Here is a 21,778-nt window from a genome sequence, read left to right on the forward strand (position 1 = left end):
CCCTGGGTCCTCTTTGTTCCCCTTTTTAAAGATAGGTTCTGTGTTTGCTCTTCTCCTGTCTTCTGAGACTTCACTTGTCCTCCAGGAGTTCTCAGAGATAATTGTGAAGGGTCTAAGATTCCTTCAGCTCATTCCTTAGGTACCCTAGGATGGATTTCATCACACCCTGCTTTAATACATCAAATTTATCTAATAACAGTTGTCGTGTAACAGAATAAACATGATTTTGGGGTGCCATTCCCCACCTGTTAGAAAAATGCACCAATCCCCTCTTTCATGATAGATTTTTTTTTAACAGCCACACCTAAATGTTCTTGGAAAGAGTTTACACAAATTAAACTGACCAATTTGGGTCTGAAAACCCCAGCTCCTTGTAGAGATGCTGGCCCCCTCTAATAATTGGGTGTCTCTGAGGCTTTCATTTGATAAGAGGGCCAGGACATTACCAACAAAACACAGGTTATTATCCTGGTTGTTTAAATCATTTAAATCTTTCCTTTCCCCTCCAGTAATTTTACCATGCAAAATAGTCTTTAAGGGCATAGCAATGCCCCCTTCCCCATTTCTAATGATTGTCACAACCGGCCTTTGAGTACCGATCCCCATGACCTCTGCATTACTTTGCAAAATGTTGATGTTATTTAAGAAATCTGCAGAGTTTAATTCTTCCCAAAGTCTCCCTTGGACAAGAAAGGATGGTTTAACCCTGGAGCATCTAACTGTAGCCTATTTGGGTATTAAACTCAGCAAGTTTTGAATTGCATCGTGAATGACTCTGATCACCTGAGTGAAAGACATCACACTGTCTAAATTAGCAACATGAAAATCTTGTGATTCTCCCTGAGGGGTGCCCAGGGTTGTGAGGCACCTCACCACCACCTGCCCTTAGCATGAGGCAGCCTTGCCGTGGCTGCTGTGGATCATCTCCCTGAATCCACCAGCCTCTAGCAACATAAGCATGGCTTTCCAGGCCTCTGCAGGCCTCACTGTCTCTGTACAGTTAGCAGGAGACCCACACCAACCCCCAAGTCCTCAGAGCATTCCCTGGAATGTCCACTGAACCCTCACAGAATTACCAGACCCACTGTTCCCAAATGAACAGAACACACCAGCTTGTACGATTCAGTGCAGGATCAGCACCTTGCTTCTCACCACAGCGCTTAGATTAACAGGAATGAGTTGATTAGCAAAGATTCAAGATTCACACAGTAGTGAGAAAGAATATTGGAAAAAACAAAATCATACCACACTTTCTAGAGACTAAACTTACCTTTGGAAGAGGTAAAACTTCTTTAGACAGGAGGTAACTTTCATCAGCATTGTCAGACAAGCCTGGCTGAGACCCCTTTTTTATGAAGCAAAAGTGTTGTTTTTTTATTTCCTCAGTGAAGGGTGCCTAGGTGTCTTCTCTGCCCCCCAAATACAGTCAAACAAACCTTTGAAGATCAGGTTCTTCCTCCTCCTGTTTCTCTTTCTCTCTCTCTGTTAGTTCCATCCTCTCTCTGCAGTTCACACAATCCTTAATTTGCATTCATTTCAAACGGGCGATAAGAAGCCCACTGTGGATGGAACAATGCTCAATTTACATGTGAACCGATAGATGAATAAATATTTCTTGACTGACAGAAAATCTGTTTTTCACCTTTGTCGGTGATGAGAACCCACAGACTTATTTTCAGTATATACACATACCTCCTTACATGGTATTTGTACATACATTTTATAATTATTTTGATTACCAGAGTGACACAGGCTCTTATTCAAGACCTCATATGACACTCTGGTGAACTAGGCTGTACACTCCAGCTCCATGGGATGCCCATCGGCATTAAGAGGTCCTCGGGTCACAACCCATCAACCTTAAATGCTCATTTGTATCTTATCCACTTGTACATGTTCCAGATACACCTGTGGAAACTCTTCAGGTTCATCAGGAACGGCACTTCCATTCCTTCAGAATCTGGAGTAGGGGGGTCAACAACCATTTCTTGTGATTCAGGGTTAGGTTTATCTGCACCTATTTCCTGAAGTTCTGGTTAGGTGGATCGATTTTGCTTTGTTGTCTGGGGGAATCTTCTGAGCATACCCTTCTTAATGTGATTTTAGTCTTTCTTAAAAGTGTTTTGGGTTTTTTTAAGTTTCTTTGATAATCTTCCCCAGTATTTCAGACCTCTCCCACCTTTTTTTCTCACCCCTCCCCCATTATGTTTGCAGGATTCATGTGTAGTCAATGCTGCACTTCACTATTCACAGCTTTAACCAACCTTACAAGCAATTCCTTAGTCTCTGTTATCTTTTAAGGCCTCCAGCTCACTTGGAGAACCTAGTTTTTGAAACACTTCAGAAATCCAGAGTTTTACTCTCTCTCTCTCTATTGCACACCTAAGAGCTGTAGAAGTCCTGACCAGCTCTTTACAACCATCACCAGGAGATCTTTGCTGGTCAGCTACAACACCACAGCCAGGGGTTCTAACTGGGCTCCTCAGGCTTATGTCCAATGAAGGCCCTGGAAATATTAGGCTGTTCAAAATCAGGATGATCAACTTCACTGTTGTGTGGGTGCTGCTTACCGCCTGTCTGCCCCTGAAAACTGGGGCTGCTTTGAAGTGATTTTCTGGGGTTTCTGAATTTCTTAAAGCAGGAATTCTCTTTGCCCTTTTTAAAGCTGGTTCCTGTGAGCTATCTTTTTTTTTTATGCTGGAGTTTGTCTTGGTTGCCAGAACAAACAACCTATATTTTAGTATTGTCTGTGTTAAATATAAAGTTTTGTATCATATAAAGCAACTTTGTTTTCTACTTGAAGGACGGGGATATGTAATTAGCAAACTGAGTCTGCGAAAGAACATGCCTAAACCTTTTTAGGATCCATCAAAAATTTTACTAGTTTACAACCAATTCCTAGGTTTTTATTAACTATATTAAAATGCCAGAGACCTGTACTGACATCCAGGCCAACAGGTCTTGAGCCCGGCACCTTAACTGTTGGACCACTCTTTCACCCAGCCAGAATCCGGCTCTTTTACAGTCTGCTAATCAAGTAAAGATATAACTTCGCAAATTTCAGCACTAATGTTTCTTTAATATGTAAATGCATAGCAATGCTGTTGATACTATACTGCCACATTCTTTTACACTGAAAGAAGCAATAATTATCTTTTTGCAACTTTGCACATGCATGGTCACATTTACTGCACATTAATTCTGCGTGAGAGACAAAACCAAACTGCTTAGCACTAGAAGGAAAAAACAAAAACAAAATAAAACAAAAACCAAGGGGGAGGTGCAGCAGGGGACAATGACCGTGGGGCAGAAGCATCCTTGTCTAACTATTTATCTCTGCAGAAAACAGGTTTCTAATTACACACCCTGCTAGGTCAAGTGAAAGACAAAGTAACTTTATGTGAAACAAAACTTCATATTTTAACACATATAATACTAAAATCCTGGGCATTACTACTGCCAACCAATTTTAATACACTTTAAGCCTTGCATATATTTAAATTAAAAACAAACTTTAAAATAAAAGGGGCCCACAATAAGAACTAAATTTTAAATTTAAAGCTATCCTGTTACTGACATCTCTTTAGTAACTAATACACAATATGCTTATAAAACATATGGACATTCCCTTGTATTTGTCTAAAGTACAGAGATAACCAGAAATCAATGACTTGTGTCTTTTAAAATTACAAATGGGGATATTGTTGTTCCCCAGGAACCTATTTCTTTACGAATTACAAACTAGAGCTGTCTAAACTATTTTTTACAGTGGATTTGGCACACTATGCAATTTGTTTGGGTAAAACTTTTCTAAACTTGAAGTGTGACAAAAGTCTGTCTCTCTGTTTACTTGATGATTACGTGTTCTGTTCATTCTCTCAGAAGCACCTGGCATTAGCCACTGTCGGAAGACAGGATACTGGGCTAGATGGACGTTTGGTCTGACCCAGTATGACCGTTGTTATGTTCTGCTGGAAAATGATAATTGTTTAATTAGGGAAATGAAGTAAACTTAGCAATGTCCCATTCTTGGCATCTGTTTAGGCTGTAATATATAGATTCAATGTAAAAACATGCTTACGTTATCTTTAAAAGGTTGGGATGGTATAGTTTTAAATGCTATTTCAATTCCCATTTTAATCCTATGATTAAAAAATGCTTTTGATGATGAAGCTGCAAAACCCGGCAATTTTGCAAAAAAGGAGGGGGGGAGATGTAGAGGGACATGTTTGCTAAGCTAACAGCGTCGGAGGGGACAGTCTTTATCTGTCTGCTTCCTGTAGTCACAAAACTACAACTTGTCTCGTTAAATTTCTTTTAATTGTAAAAATCCTCTGTAAGTGATGGGAGGGGGGGTATTTTTTGACCTCCAAAATCTTCACACTTTACAAATGATATCCTGCAAACAGGTGTTAATTTAAAGCCTATTAGAGGCTTCCTTACAGCTTAAGCCAATTAGGTGCTAACTGCCAATAAAGAATAAAGGTTTTGATGAATTACATTATTTTTAATCAATGGAATAAGGGAAATTGGAATAAAGGTTAGCCATGTGTAACATCACTCTACCAATTTTTAAAGCTATTTGCTAACAAAATGTTTAGAAAGAGGAAATCTGATTCCTGACACAGAATTAAAAATAAAGAAGGCAAATTGCTAAATTGACATAGGTTTTGTAAGAAGCCTGATAATCAAAAGGAGCATACTAGTCAGTTTCTTTGATATTTTAGCTCTAATTTACCCTTTCATATGCCACAGTGAATAAAGTGCTGTGTTCAGTGTGACTCAGGAAAATATGGGGTAATTAAATATCAATGGATAAATCCATGAAGTGCTGTTTAGAGTGACTGAGGAAAATGCTATGTTAATATTCTGTGAAATGTGATTCCCCGAGAGGCCGCTTAATTAACAAATACTTTCTGATTGGTTTAGCCAAGGAGGTCTGATTTGTGGCAAGCTCCCAAGGCAGAGTTTCTGCCATTTAGCCAGTAATAGCCTTGCAGGGTGAGACACTTTTCTCTTCTCTCTGCCTTTTTTTTTTGCTGTTTTAAAACTTCCTTGGTTACCTTCGAAAGGTGGCTCTGTCCCCTGTCCTATGTAGTGGCTCTATAGCTCTAGGCCACGTCTACACTACCCACCGGATTGGCGGGTAGTGATCAATCTATCAGGGATCGATTTATCTCATCTAGTGTAGACGCGATAAATCGATCCCCGATCGCTCTGCCGTCGACTCCGGAACTCCACCACTACAAGAGGCGGAAGCGGAGTCGACGGCGGAGCAGTGGCTGTCGATCCCGCGGCGCAAGGATGCGAAGTAAGGCCTGGTCTACACTGAGGAGGGGATCAATCTAAGATATGCAACTTCAGCTACAAGAATAGCGTAGCTGAAGTCGACGTATCTTAGGTCAACTTAGAATCACTTACTTCGCATCCTCGCGGCGCGGGATCGACGGCCTCTGCTCCCCCATCGACTCCACTTCCGCCTCTTGCAGTGGTGGAGTTCCGGAGTCGATGGCAGAGCAATCAGGGATCAATTTATCGCGTCTACACTGGACGAGATATATCGATCCCCGACAGATCGATCCCCAATAGATTGATCATTACCCGCCGATCCGGCGGGCAGTGTAGACTTGGCCTAAGTGATTCTAAGTCTATCTAAGATACGTCGACTTCAGCTACGGTATTCTCGTAGCTGAAGTTGCGTATCTTAGATCGATCCCCCCCCCAGTGTAGACCAGGCCCTAGTTTCTCTCTCACACTCTAATACTTTGTGACCTGTGTGCAATAGTCTAATAAACTTTTAGACTTGTAGCAACTGCATAAAGTTATTTTTTTCTAAAAATTCCTGCTTATCTACAGTTATTCATATTTTTCCTGAATTCTTCTGTCATTAAACTTTGTACAATTATTTAATGACTATTTAGAAATGCACTAACTCCATAAAAAGCATATTTTCCATTAAAATGCATAATTCTAGATATATCTTAACAGTTTTGTCCATGGTTATTAAGATTTTGTAATTATTAAATTACTTTATTTAGAAAGGACTAATTGCATTAAATGTCACTTTCTCAAAAAATGCATTTTAACGCTATTCTTCTGTCATTAGGACTTGGTTCACCTGTTTATTAGACTTTATTTAGAATTGCACTAAAAAGTGTAACAAGCATAATTTCTGCAAAAAAATGAGGGAAAGGCATGAAAGCTACGTTTATTCATTTAGTTCTAATGCTTCCGATAAGGATAAATTAAATCATAAACATTTTAAAACTTTTTTTTTCAAAATGTCTGACAGTACCAAATATGTACCCGTCCAAAAATGAGACCCAAGGATGTGACATAAAGGAAAAAGGGGACAAGAAGGGAGACAGGTAGATCAGAGGAAGGTAAGGGCACTAGTAGAAATGCTGGTCCCTACCAATACCCACTCCTTAAGTGTACTGCTAGGAGGATTCAATTTTCTTAGACCACACATTTATAAATATGCGAAATAACTCACCCATTGGGGAAACTGCTAAAGAAAAAGACAAAATGGGAATGGGGAAAAGAGCAGAACTCCGCTTTAACCCTGCTAAAGCAGAAGGCTCTCACAGTCACAGCCCTGTGTTTCCCTGATGAATCACAGCCTTTTGTTATTTGTTTGGCGGCTAATAACATGGCCTTGGCTGCCACACTATTACAAAACAATGAAGAGGGAAAGCTAGGGCTAGTAGCAGATGAAATTACAGGAAATTACAAGGAGCAGAAATAAATTTTGTACGTTAGTGTCTAGCAGCCGTCTGGGCAGTAGAACCTTTTGAGCCTCTTACAAGAATGGCCCCTATTACTATCCAAAGCATCCACACTCCTCTCCACTCCTCCCACATTTTATCAGGGAGATTGATGGGAGGTAAAGTCGCAAACACCCAAATGGCTCAATGGATGCTTACTTTAATTAATAGAGAGGTAACCACAGAAACAGTGTCCAAGCCGGACATGCTAACACATGCCCTAATTGATAAAGGGAACAGACATGAATGTCCAGAGGCCACTCTGGAGCAAAGAATTGCCTTGGCAGAGGCACCCCCACTGGAAGAATTAGATACTGTGGACCAAGAAAAGCACATCTGGTTTACTGATGGGAGTGCAATGGTAGTAAAAGGGAAAAGATGTGTAAAATATGCTGCCATTAACTTAGAAGAGGAAGTTATTCAGGGACATTTAGACCATGGATCGGCTCAGCATGCCGAGCTCCACGCAATTTATCAGGCAATTATTTATTAAGGCAATATGAAAATTCCCCCCAGGCCCGTGTATATTTATGCTGACAGTGATTTTTGTGTGAAGGGGATACAGTTTTGGATACATGATTGGTATAGGAATGGGTGGAAAGCAGCAGATGGAAAGGATATTGCCTATTCAGAGGAATGGAAATGGATTTACCAGTGGGTAACAAAGAACCCTAAACAGTTAAAGGTGCAACATGTAAGGGCACACAGGTTTCAGAGTAGCAGCCGTGTTAGTCTGTATCCACGAAAAGAACAGGAGGACTTGTGGCACCTTAGAGACTAACAAATTTATTTGAGCATAAGCTTTCATGAGCTACAGCTCACTCCATCGGATGCTCAAATAAATTTGTTAGTCTCTAAGGTGCCACAAGTACTCCTTTTTTAAGGGCACACAGTAAAGGAATGGGTACGGAGGCCACCTGGAATAATCGGGTAGATACAATAGCCCAACATCATGACATAGCAGTTGTAACCAGAAGTCAGAAAAAAAAATGTCTGTGCTGACACATATGAGCCAACAGATGGCACTACAGACCTCCCTAACCGAGTTACAGGAAAAATAGAAAGACAGGAGTTACTTAATGTAGCCCATCAGTTTATGCATGAAGGAGTGGAAGGGACTTCAAGAAGGCTAAAGCAAGTAGCAGACTGGGAGTGTATGGAAGATGATGTTAAAACATGGGTGCAAAATTGGGTGTGGTGCGCTCAGGACAAGGCTTGTCCTGTGCACTGGCAACCCAGGATGCACCAACGAAGGTTTGGGTTCAAATTGATTTTACTGATAAATTGCCAAGGAGTAAGGAAGGATTCCAGTATTTATTGCTGATAATTGATTCCTTTTCAGGATGGGAGGAGGCATTTCCTACTAAAGATAATAGCACCAGGGTAGTGGCTAAAAAGTTTTTTAATGAGGTAGTATGTAGATATGGCACCCCCGAAATAATAGATTCTGACAATGGGGGAGCCTTTGTAGGAGAAATCTTTACCACAATGATACAAGTCTTGGGAATTAAACAAAAGGTCTGTATACCATACTGGCCTCAGTCCTCAGGCTAAGCAGAGCGCATAAACTGCACTATTAAGGAAGTGCCCCAGAAGGTAGTAAATCACACAAGAAAAGACTGGCTGGATAAATTGCTTCTGATTTTGGCTGCCATCCACAGCAGTAATAGACTAAGAACAAAAATTCAACCCTTCCAAATTTTGTTTGGACATCCAATGTGCCTAATGATTGATCCTAGTTACCTGGTACAGGGTCAAGAAGAGAGCTCTAATATAATCCAGCATGATTATTTTCAGTGGCTCAAACAGTTACAAGAAGATAAAACCACCCTCCAGTATAGGGTTAATCAGACCATCGAACACATGAACAACAAAATTCAGAAACAAAGGCCCACAAAGGCAGCCCTGTGGGAAACAGGAGACCAAGTCATGTACCTTAAAATGGGGAAAAGGGACACACACTGGAATCAAAATGGATAGGCCCTTACTCCATAAAGGACTGCCTTAGCCCATTGGTATACCATATTGAAAAAGATGGAAAACTGAAGTGGGTACATGTTTCACAAATTAAACTGTTTACATAAATAATGATGTTTGAATTCTTTGCAGAAAAGGACATCCTGGAACCTGAGCACAAAGCGCTGCTTAACCGGAGACAGATGCAAGGGCACCAGGAGGCTGCAACACGCCCCTACTGAAATGTCAGAGGAGGGCAGTTTGACGACTCTAAAGATGAGACAGGCACCTATCAATGGGGACAAGATAGTTGTGATTAAAACCAGCATGGAATAACTCCCTGAGAAACTTGATAAAAAAAACAAAATAAAAAATAAAATTAAAAAATTAAAAAACAAGCACTCGTCACACAACAATTAATTACAACATAACAGTGCAAAACTCATTGAATCATAGAATCATAGAATCATAGAATATCAGGGTTGGAAGGGACCCCAGAAGGTCATCTAGTCCAACCCCCTGCTCGAAGCAGGACCAATTCCCAGTTAAATCATCCCAGCCAGGGCTTTGTCAAGCCTGACCTTAAAAACCTCTAAGGAAGGAGATTCTACCACCTCCCTAGGTAACGCATTCCAGTGTTTCACCACCCTCTTAGTGAAAAAGTTTTTCCTAATATCCAATCTAAACCTCCCCCACTGCAACTTGAGACCATTACTCCTCGTTCTGTCATCTGCTACCATTGAGAACAGTCCAGAGCCATCCTCTTTGGAACCCCCTTTCAGGTAGTTGAAAGCAGCTATCAAATCCCCCCTCATTCTTCTCTTCTGCAGGCTAAACAATTCCAGCTCCCTCAGCCTCTCCTCATAAGTCATGTGTTCCAGACCCGTAATCATTTTTGTTGCCCTTCGCTGGACTCTCTCCAATTTGTCCACATCCTTCTTGTAGTGTGGGGCCCAAAACTGGACACAGTACTCCAGATGAGGCCTCACCAATGTCGAATAGAGGGGAACGATCACGTCCCTCGATCTGCTCGCTATGCCCCTACTTATACATCCCAAAATGCCATTGGCCTTCTTGGCAACAAGGACACACTGCTGACTCATATCCAGCTTCTCGTCCACTGTCACCCCTAGGTCCTTTTCCGCAGAACTGCTGCCTAGCCATTCGGTCCCTAGTCTGTAGCTGTGCATTGGGTTCTTCCGTCCTAAGTGCAGGACCCTGCACTTATCCTTATTGAACCTCATCAGATTTCTTTTGGCCCAATCCTCCAATTTGTCTAGGTCCTTCTGTATCCTATCCCTCCCCTCCAGCGTATCTACCACTCCTCCCAGTTTAGTATCATCCGCAAATTTGCTGAGAGTGCAATCCACACCATCCTCCAGATCATTTATGAAGATATTGAACAAAACCGGCCCCAGGACCGACCCTTGGGGCACTCCACTTGATACCGGCTGCCAACTAGACATGGAGCCGTTGATCACTACCCATTGAGCCCGACAATCTAGCCAGCTTTCTACCCACCTTATAGTGCATTCATCCAGCCCATACTTCCTTAACTTGCTGACAAGAATACTGTGGGAGACCGTGTCAAAAGCTTTGCTAAAGTCAAGAAACAATACATCCACTGCTTTCCCTTCATCCACAGAACCAGTAATCTCATCATAAAAGGCGATTAGATTAGTCAGGCATGACCTTCCCTTGGTGAATCCATGCTGGCTGTTCCTGATCACTTTCCTCTCATGCAAGTGCTTCAGGATTGATTCTTTGAGGACCTGCTCCATGATTTTTCCAGGGACTGAGGTGAGGCTGACTGGCCTGTAGTTCCCAGGATCCTCCTTCTTCCCTTTTTTAAAGATTGGCACTACATTAGCCTTTTTCCAGTCATCCGGGACTTCCCCGGTTCGCCACGAGTTTTCAAAGATAATGGCCAATGGCTCTGCAATCACAGCCGCCAATTCCTTCAGCACTCTCGGATGCAACTCGTCCAGCCCCATGGACTTGTGCACGTCCAGCTTTTCTAAATAGTCCCTAACCACCTCTATCTCCACAGAGGGCTGGCCATCTCTTCCCCATTTTGTGATGCCCAGCGCAGCAGTCTGGGAGCTGACCTTGTTAGTGAAGACAGAGGCAAAAAAAGCATTGAGTACATTAGCTTTTTCCACATTCTCTGTCACTAGGTTGCCTCCCTCATTCAGTAAGAGGCCCACACTTTCCTTGGCTTTCTTCTTGTTGCCAACATACCTGAAGAAACCCTTCTTGTTACTCTTAACATCTCTGGCTAGCTGCAGCTCCAGGTGCGATTTGGCCCTCCTGATATCATTCCTACATGCCCGAGCAGTATTTTTATACTCTTCCCTGGTCATATGTCCAACCTTCCACTTCTTGTAAGCTTCTTTTTTATGTTTAAGATCCGCTAGGATTTCACCATTAAGCCATTTATTGGTCCCAATAAAAAAAACAATCACTATATAAACAGGGTGCCTTGCCATGAAACTTTGGGTTTGTCCTTCCAAGGCTTTCCCGGAGCATCGTGTTGCGACCGCCGGAACCCGGCTCCTCTCTACTTGTGATCGACCTAGCTGGCCACTAGATTGATCTGGACGCTGGACTGGTAACTATAACATTGACTGGCGGGACAGAGAGAGTGAGAGTGAGAGTGAGTGAGTGAGTGTGTGTGTGACTGAATGCATATGCCAATTGTTGTATCTTCAATAAATGTAGTGTATTGCCTTTTCCCCTGAAAAAGATCCCGTGTGCTTCTTATAAGCATAACACAGGGGACTGGCTAGATGACCTCTTGAGATCCGTTCCAGTTCTATTAAGGGGGAGGGAAAGGGAGAACAGCGATTCCTCAGAGAAGGAGCATAGTGCTAGGTCAGAAGCCCATCCTGCTGTCGCTGGTTTTAGGACTTGCAGCAGGAGTTCTTGGGATAGGTGGGCAGGGGGCTCTTCTCTTCCCTCGTTCTGGTTCCTATCTGAGAACCTCCTGGGAGACTGTTGCCTATATGGCCTCAGCACCAGTCTGGGAGCCCTGAGCAGCAGGAAGCTCCGTACACTCTGTATGTGAGGGATCCACCAGCTGACCACAACCACAGTGTGACATTGCTCAGGGTGTGAGGGGGCTTAGTGTAGGACAAGTATAAAATTAAATAATTAAAGTTAGCTTGAGTTTGGTTAAGGAAATATGTATGTGTTGTAAAGAAAGGCCCTGACTAGCAAGTAGAAGGAAGACCTTGAACATAATAAGTGATAAGGCCAGAAGGAATAAAGTAAGGAGGATGTCTGGTTCAAAGAATAATTAATGAGATAAGGGAAAGTTTCTAAAAAGAAGGCCTCTGACCGCTAGGGATGACTGCAGATGGTTTCTAAACAAAGAATCTGTTGTAAAATGAGCCAACAGAGCACTTCCCACCCCACATACCTGAGCTAAAGCCTATGTGAACCCAAGTGCAAAGGGAAAACTGTTGGACAGCAAGAAGGAGGGGAGAACAGGCCTCGGAAAAGAAGGCAGTTGCAAATCTTATCTGGATTAAGACTGGAAATGAGGATGAACTGTCTCAAATTGATTTTTAGCTGAAGTCAGTACAGTAATTGGCAATGACATCACTTGTTTATTAAAAGGTAAAAAAGTAAACTCTTAGTGTGCATAAAAAGTAAACTGCCTGAACACACTGGACCCAGACAATATGGGTCTAAGCACCACTGGGTTTAGCCCATTTGTAAGTATTTTGATCAAATGCTTACAAATGTTTTGTTACTGTTTGGATGTACTAAATTGCTTATTATTTAGGCTTTTTAGGCATGTTTAGAACAATTGTATAAGTATCATTTGGCCTTCGGATTTAATAAAGGAATTAATGGTTAAATTAGTGTATGGTGACTTCCCATATTAATATTAATAATTTCAAATATTATTAATAACTCCAAAAACCCAGCAATTACTAATGAAACCTATTCCCCTCAGTAGCCCCCCAACCCCATCCCAGACCCCTTCAGATCCTGCCCCATGGCAGGGCTCAGTGGACAGTTTCTGGGCAGACTTCTGATCTGGCACAAGGCTGAGAACTTCTCTTCAATGCAGATTTCCCCAACATGGAGGAGACATGGTTCTTGGAGGCTGATAAAGGGTTTTCCAGCTGGTTCCTCAGCCGAGACCCATCCCCGGGAACCAGAGGTGAAAGTAAGCCGGTACGCCCCGGGACCGGCTTTCCCAGACAGCAATTTAAAGCCCTGGGGTAGTGGCAGCGGGGCTGTGGCGGAGATTTAAAGTGCCCCGGAGCTCCAGCCGCTGCTACCGCCCCAGCCTTTTAAATCCCTGCCTTAGCCCTGCTGTTGAAGCCCTAGGGTAGCGGCAGCGGGGCTCTGGCGGGAATTTAAAGGGCCCCGGTGCTCCAGCAGCCACTACAGCCCCATGGCCCTTTAAATCCCCGCCTGAGCCCCGCTGCCCGAGCCCTGGGGTAGGGGTGGGGAGGCTCTGGCGGGAATTTAAAGGGCTGGGGCGGTAACAGCGGCTGGAGCCCCGGGGCCCTTTAAATCCCCGACGGAGCCCGGCCGCTGCTCCCCCAGGGCTCGGGCAGCCAGGCTCAGGTGGGGATTTAAAGGGCTCGGGGCTCTGGCAGCCACTACTACAGCGGAGCCCCAGGCCCTTTAAACCTCTGCCAGAGCCAGAGCCCCGGGGTAGAGGTGGCAGCCGGGAGCCCCCAGGGCTCCTCAGTGATTTAAAGGGCCCGGGGCTCCGCTGCGGTAGCAGCAGCCGGAGCCCTGGGCCCTTTAAATCACCCCCGAGCCCCAGGGTTCCCAGCTGCCTCTGCAGCTGGTAGCTCAGGGGTGATTTAAAGGGCTCCGGGCTCCCAGCCACCACTACTGCAGCTGGAGTCCATGCCCTTTAAATCAAGATTTAAAGGGCCCGGGGATTTAAGGCCCTGCCTCTTCCTGTTAAGGCCACGCCTCTTCCAGTTGAGGCCATGCCCCCTGCTCAGGACTTCGGCGTACCTGTAAGTCCTCTAACTTACTTTCACCCCTGCCAGGAACAGACAATAGGTGCTGCTTTGCTCTCTGGAGCAGGGGATGCCAGAGAGCTCATTTTATGCATTGTCTGTCAGCAGCAGACCCTCCCTCAGCTCCTAGCTCCAGTCTACACACTGCCTCTGCCCGCAGGCACAAACGCTGCCCCCACAACCCCCATTGGCTGCGGTTACCTGCCAATGAGAGCGTTGGAGCCGGCACTTGGGGTGGGGGCAGCGCACGGACTGGAGCTAGGAGCTGAGGGAGGGACATGTTGCTGCTTCCAGGGAGCCTCGAGGAGCCAGGTAGGGAGCCTGTGTGCCCCACCAACCCCTCCCCTAACACCAGCGGGGGTCCTGGGCCACCTCCTGACACCCACAGCACCCCCAGGCCGTCCCCCCCCCGAGACCTGTGGGGTCCCACCCCCAAGATTTAGTCAGGAGAATATAGAACAAGTCATGGACCAGTCACAGGCCATGTATTTTTGTTTACTGCCCGTGACCTGTCCATGACTTTTACTAAAAATACCCATGACTAAAAAGTAGCCTTATCTATGGGGCACTGGCCTTGTGCTCTTCCCCCAGCACTGGGGCCTCTTGGAATTGGGGATTTTGCTCTCAAGTGATGGGGCCCAGCTCTGCTTCGAGGTGAGGCTTGTGGGGTTTCCTCATGCTCATTCCACTGCTGGGAATATCAGTGGTTTCCCTTTGCAAGCAGCACCGAAACTAACAACTGAATTCTCTTCCCCACCCAGCAAGTGCCAGGACCCTGAGCAGAGCTGAGGAGCAGCCGCCTGAGAAGGGCCTGGAAGCCTGGAGCTGCCCAGGCCTTGAGAGTGTTTCCCAGAGATCTGAGTAGGGAAAATCTCACAAGAGGCAGCACAGACCACAAAAGCAAAGGGAGAAACTGGATGGGACAGAGCTACCAACCCCAAAGAGACAGGAGAGGGAATCCAGAGCACATCCAAAGGTCCCTACACAGGGGACAGCTGTGGGCAAAAAGAGCCCATACACCTGCTGTCTACACAGTGAAGGATTTGAGGGGCGGAGAGACCTGAAAAACCACAAGTGGAGGGTTCCTAGGAAAGGGAAACAGGATAAATGTAGGTTTCAGAGTAACAGCCGTGTTAGTCTGTATTCGCAAAAAGAAAAGGAGGACTTGTGGCACCTTAGAGACTAACCAATTTATTAGAGCATAAGCTTTCGTGAGCTACAGCTCACTTACGATATGCATCTGATGAAGTGAGCTGTAGCTCACGAAAGCTTATGCTCTAATAAATTGGTTAGTCTCTAAGGTGCCACAAGTCCTCCTTTTCTTTTTGAGGATAAATGTAGAGGGTGGGGCAAGCTCCAGAGGATAGCAATTGCTCAGTGCACATGGGGGGGACCCACAGAAAGGAGAGAGCCCGTTCCTGTGCTGAATGCAGGAAAATATTCTATTATCCATCAAATCTCACTAGACACCAGAGCAAGCACTTGGGAGAGAATCTCTATGGCTGTGCTGACTGCAGGAAAGGATTAAATTGGTCATCAAATCTTGCTAGACATCAGCACATTCACTTAGAGGAGAGGGTGAACCCCCTCATTGCACTGAGTGTGGGAAAAGGTTCAGGTGTGCACAACATCTCACCGTCCACCAAAGAAATCACACTGGGGAGAAACCCCACTGCTGTGCTGAATGCGGGAAAAGATTAACCCAATTATCAGGCCTTATCACGCCGCAGAGCATCTGCTCAGGAGAGAGACTCTGTCCCTGCACTGAGTTCTGGAAGCACTTTATTCACTCATCAGCTCTCACTAGACATGAAAGAACCCACAGGGGAGAGAGAGACCTGACCCTCATGTCTGATGTGGGGAAACTTCTGCCAACTCTCCCTTCACCCTTCTCCCCAAAGCCTGTACATAGGAGGGGGACCCTGCACCTGCCCTGAAATGCTCCCACCTGCTCATTGACCAGACAGAAATTCAGGTGCTAAGTTTGGTAAGGTGATTTGTGTAGCCCTGGGGATAGGAGCATTAACCAACAAGCCACCTAAACATCCCGTTGTGGGTGTTACAGGTTGGGACTGGGAGAGATGAGATGACTGGAATCTGGGCTGCTGTGTACGAGGCCCTGGTTTCTCCCAGGCTGTTCACTTGCTGTCTCCCACCCACCCCAGACTCCACGGACACAGTATATTTTTTTATTTCCTCTAGTTTTCCTTCTTTACCCAACTTCTCCCAAATGCAAAGTATATTTCCAAAAAGATCGAAAAGTATATTCCTGCTTCTGAGTAACCAAAAGGCTGTGAGGCCCCCTCTGTGCCCCTCACTGCACTGATCAAAGCAGACGGCTTTGTTATAACTGCTCTTTTCTCTCAATAACTTGACTCTGTGTCCCTAGAAGAGGAAGTGGAATGCCAATACTAACACCACTGAGATATTCCCGGGTCTCAGCCCTGACATGTAGTGGCAGGACATGGGGGAAGTTCTGTCTGGGTCCTGTCATTCTGCTTCATGGCCTGATACTCATGTACAAAAGGTTCTGGTTTGGGGGATTTTATAGAGGACTGTAACCAGGATCGGGAAAGCAGGGCAGTTGCCCCAGGCGCAAAGTTGTGGGGGCAAAAAAATGGGGCAGTATAGGAGGGACATGTGGGGTCACATGCCCCCTGCCCAGATTTCTGCCTTCAATTTAGCACGACTGATTAGAAGCCGGTGGGAGCCACCCAGCCCTCTTGGGCCCCTGGCTCTCCGTACTGTGGGAGCTGAGGCACTGGCTGGCTGCCTGGCAGTCCTCCCTGCCCTGTGCCCCGAACCGGGCCGCCTCTGTATGACCAGGTGCTCCCCAGGCAGGGTGGGTAGCACAGTTCTGAGCTGTGCCCCAATGCACTCTTGCCTCTCCCCCAATGAAACTTGGCGCCAGCCAGCAACACCCCTGGAACTGGCCCCAGCCTGTGAAGCCAGGCTGCCATGACTCCCTGAGGCGCTTGCTGTGGGGCATGCCAGAGTTTGTGTGCTAAATGGATTATGATCAAATTTACAGATAGGCAAAGTAAGAAAATTGCAGGTTGAGAACTTATTATAGTCAAAATCCAGTGATTTACTTTTGAATTAAGATGTTCCAAAGGACTTGCAAATGAACAGTAAAAAAACAGGCATAATTTGTTGACTTAAGGATATTTACTTTGTAGATTTTGACATGTGATGTTGACAATTTATGTATGAATGGTTGTAAAAGCTTTAACTTTTTGAATCTCAATGTCTATTATCATTAAGTAATTGTCTAACCTCCCCCTTTCCCATAATTTCCCGCAACTGAGAAAATTCAAATCAATAAAAAATATTTTTAAAATGCTTAAAATAAACATTGATATCTGTTGAAATTATTTTTAAAAAGTGAATTCTGCCAGACCTACCTATCGGTTACAATTAGTTGACCTTGTCTTCAGTGTTGCCATGAGAGTTGTATAGCAGCAATAAACAGCTTGGTATATTTTACTTTTCAAGAAACTTGGAGAACTCTTCATCCATGCTTGAATATTTCCACTTCCCTTCCTTTTTTAATTCCAAAATGCCAACACAGACACACCAGCTCTCAGTTCGATCAAGTCTGAGGAAACATACACAATGATTTCCAGTGTTGTATATCATCCTAAGAACTTAGTACCTGTAATGACAGCACCTTTGCTTTAAAAAGACACTAATGTTGATGCAAATAACATTGATGTCCCAATCAATATTTGAAACATTATTTTGTATAGTGTCATTTTCAAGATATATGGAAAAGAACTAAAGAAAGGGCAGATGAAATGTTTATCTGTGGTGAGTGCCTTTATATGAACAGTCAGTGAACTTATTTGAACACAGTTCATTATTTTAATATAACACTCCAGATGCATTTTGTTTCCCTTCAACTCGTACCATGAATAGAAATCTCTGATGGAAACAGCTGAAGGTCACATTTTAGAATTTTTCTATGGTTGGACTTAACCTCCACTGTAATGAATAAGATGCATGGTTCACCATTAGTGAGATGACATTTACTCAATTGATATATGTTGCACTTGTTCACTTTGATTCTGAAATTGCAAAATAAGCAAAAAAGTTGCTAGTTATTACAATAAAAATATTTTAATTAAGCAATTCTTACTTTCGTTGTTAGTGCCGATCACTGGTGACACCTATATTTACTCATTCCTATGCGTTTGAATTATAAGACCCCCTTTTGTACACAAGGGAATTTTCTTCATGAATTACTGCAGAGAATTCCTATATAATTTAGCACTGAGTCTGCCTCTCCATAAAATGTTTTCATGGTCTTTAGTCCTGATACAGCTAACTACTACACCAAACATCCACATGGAGGGGGAACGTTAATAAAGGTGCATGTGCAGATGGGTTGGAAAAGGGCTTCAGAGATTCATAGCTATTAAGACCAGAAGGAACCAGCCAACCATCTATATCACCTCCGTAACACAGGCCATGAAATTTCTATGAATTACTCCTGTATGGAGCCCAATAACTTGTGTTTGGCTAAACCATCTTCCAGAAAGGTGTCCAGACAGAATTTGAAGACATCAGGAGCTGGAGAATCTACCACTTCCCTTGTGAGTTTCTCCCACTAGTAAATCACCCTCACGGTGGAAAATTTGTCCTTATTTCCTAATTCAATTTGTCTTTCTTCGGCTTTCAGCCATCGGGTCTTGATGTGCCTTCATAAGAGGAGCATTTCAGGGGTGTGAAAGTAGGTTTTCAGGCACAGACTGTGGACACAAAAGTTTATTAGCCAAGAATGTGCAAGTCTACTTCATATGGGAGCCATTTCCATGACATGCCCCCTCCGCATACAGGGCTGTATTTATGTCCCAAGCCCAGGTCCAACTGCCATAACTGCCACTTTGGAATGTCCCATTCTCCTCCCTCCCTCCCCCACCACAACACAGGGCTGCGTTTACTCCCCCTCCCCCAAGAGAACCAGGCCTGCAGGCTGCTCTGTGATGGGGAATGGTCAGGAAACCACTTCTGGGGAAGAAGAGACTGAGACGTTCCCCTTCCAGGAGCCCCTGGGGCTGAGCTATCCCTGCACAAAGGCACTGAACACACCAAGGCAGGGACTCCTCACTCCCCTCCCAGCACTGAGGGGTCACAAAACAGCAGCTTCCACTGGGGGGGGGCAAGGCGGAGGGAGAAATGTGTCCGATTTCCCCTCCCCACCCAAGCTGCTCCGAGGATCACTGGCCACCTGTTCCAGTGTAGACAGCACACTCCACCACAGACTGAGGGGATCAAAGTGTCCCAGGCCAGGCTGGTCAGGGTGGCTAATCCCCCTCGCTGTCTGAGGCTGCACTTATGGGGTGGAGAAGATGACTGGCCAACTGCCATAACTGCCAGTTTGGAAGGTCCCACTCTCCTGGAGGAGTTGGGTGGGGATTGCTCAGACACAATCTCAAAATTTGTCACTTTGGTAAAAATCCCCCTTTCTTAAAGAGAACAGGAAAAATGAAAAGGGTCTGATTGTTCAGAAACCCAAACCCACCAAAATTAAAGAGGTGAAATTTCAGCCTTTGGCATCCTTCGACTGAAGTACTCAATGGTTTTTTTGCCTTGGTCTTCACAGAAAAGGTCAGCTCCCACACTGCTGTCCTGGGCAACACAGTATGGGGAGGAGGTGAGCAGCCCTCAGTGGTGAAAGAACAGGCTGAGAACTATTTAGAAAAGCTGGACATGCACAAGTCCATGGGGCTGACTGCACTGCATCTGAGGGTGCTGAGGGAATTAGCTGATGTGACTACAGAGCCATTGGCCATTATCTTTGAAAACTCATGGCCATCGGGGGAGGTCCTGGACGATTGGAAAAAGGCAAATATAGTGCTCATCTTTAAAAAAAGGGAAGAAGGAGAACCCGAGGAACTACAGACCAGTCAGCCTTACCTCAGTCCCTGGAAAAATCATGGAGCAGGTCCTCAAGGAAACCATTTTGAAGCACTTGGAGGAGAGGAAGGTGATCAGGAACAGTCAACATGCATTCACCAAAGGCAAGTCATGCCTGATCAACCTGATTGCCTTCTATGATGAGATAACTGGCTCTGTGGATATGGGGAAAGCAGTGGACATGATATATCTTGACAAGTTCGCAGATGACACTAAACTGGGGGGAGAGGTAGATATGCTGGAGGGTAGGGATAGGGTCCAGAGTGACCTAGAGAAATTGGAAGACTGCGCCAAAAGAAATCTGATGAGGTTCAACAAGCACAAGTGCAGAGTCCTGCATTTAGAACGAAAGAATCCCATGCACCGCTACAGGCTGGGGACCGACTGGCTCGGCAGCAGTTTTGCAGAAAAGGACCCGGGGATTACAGTGGATGAGAAGCTGGATATAAGTCAGTAGTGTGCCCTTGTTGCCAAGAAGGCTAATGGTATATTGGGCTGCATTAGTAGGAGCATTGCCAGCAGATCAAGGGAAGTGATTATTCCCCTCTATTCGGAACTGTTGAGGCCACATCTGGAGTATTGCATCCAGTTTTGGGCCCCCCACTACAGAAATGATGTGGACAAATTGGAGAGAGTCCAGTGGAGGGCAATGAAAATGATCAGGGGGCTGGGGCACATGACTTATGAGGAGAGGCTGAGGGAACTGGGCTTGTTTAGTCTGCAGAAGAGAAGAGTGGGGGGGATTTGATAGCAGCCTTCAACTACCTGAAAGGGGCGGGGGGTTCCAGAGAGGATGGAGCTCGACTGTTCTCAGCGGTGGCAGATGACAGAACAAGGAGCGATGGTCTCAAGTTGCAGTGGGGGAGGTCTAGGTTGGATATTAGGAAACACTATTTCACTAGGAAGGCGGTGAAGCACTGGAATGGGTTACCTAGGGAGGTGGTGGAATCTCCATCCTTAGTGGTTTTTAAGACCCGGCTTGACAAAGCCCTGGCTGGGATGATTTAGTTGGGGTTGGTCCTGCTTTGAGCAGGGGATTGGACTAGATGACCTCCTGAGGTCTCTTCCAACCCTAATAGTCTCTGATTCTATTCCCCCCACCCCCATCCCCACAGTGAAATGGTTCATCCCCTCAGCTGGGAGCTTTTATCCTGAGTCTGGGGATAAGTTTCCAACTCCCTCCTCCCTTACCCCAGCACAGGTGAGAATGGTCCTTCCTCAGCCCAGAGTGGCAGCTGGTAATTAGGAGTGGGGGCGGGGTTGTGCAGTTTGAAAGTAGAGGGGGAATTGCCCAGAGAAGGACAGTCTGGGCCTCTATTGGCTCCATCCCACAATCCAAACCCAAGATGCCCTTTGCCCTTCATTGCGGCATTAACCCCTGGGAGCAGCAGCTGCAGGGAGCAAGAGGGGAAAATGGGCTCAGGAGGATCAAACAGCTCCTGAATTTCTAAGGTTCCCAGTGAATGTTTCCTGAGGGGCCACAAACAGGCTGCCCTGGCCTCAGCCCCTGAGAGGTCACTGCCCCCCTATATCCTATGGGGCTGATCACACTTCACAGGGATCTAGGAGATCACCCCCATTTCTCTTCCTGCCCATTTTCACCATTTATGGCCAGGCAGCCCTACCCCATCTTGGTGGAGGGGCACCCCAGCTGAAGCTCCAGGGGCAGAGGGCACTGTGACTGCAGCTCAGGTTCCTAATAAATGATTCTGTCTGAGGAGTAAATAAAAAGGGCCATAATGATAAACTGACCCTGGAGCCCATGCTGATCACTCAGCAACTGTCACATGAGCCCAGATACAGACCAGGAGAGTCTGTCTGCTTGGGAAATTGCCAAAGCTGGTTGAGGGGAGGGATGGGGATGGCACTCAGGGGGTAGGAATGGAGCAGGGGTTCAGGTTGTCTCCACTGTATTGCATGAGAATTTCAGCTTTCATTACAAAAAGTAAGTTTCTAGCCCTCATGGTAGCAGAGAAAAACCTTGAAAACATGAAACCAGTGCACCTAACAGCTCAGAAACCTAAAGCAAGAAAAAACCTCCAACTTTTATTATTTTAGAAAAATCTCATGAGTTTTAACCATTTGGGGCTGGCAAACTGTTTCCCTAACATGTATCCCTGAGGCAGTTCAGTCTTAGTA

At 45.2% G+C, this 21,778-nt stretch overlaps 1 long non-coding RNA gene across 1 annotated transcript; it reads right to left on the minus strand.

Moving 5' to 3' along the window:
- Window positions 1-8,019: 8,019 nt before the first annotated feature.
- LOC311522492 lies at window positions 8,020-18,611 on the minus strand. The gene is made up of 3 exons (XR_014712135.1): window positions 17,630-18,611; window positions 17,125-17,318; window positions 8,020-9,012 (listed from the first exon to the last, which is right to left on the minus strand). It is a non-coding gene; the product is annotated as an uncharacterized lncRNA (long non-coding RNA).
- Between the last annotated feature and the right edge of the window lie 3,167 nt (window positions 18,612-21,778).

The sequence above is a fragment of the Lepidochelys olivacea genome (assembly GCF_965140295.1).
Source record: "Lepidochelys olivacea isolate rLepOli2 genome assembly, chromosome: 6".
Classification (NCBI taxonomy): domain Eukaryota; kingdom Metazoa; phylum Chordata; order Testudines; family Cheloniidae; genus Lepidochelys; species Lepidochelys olivacea.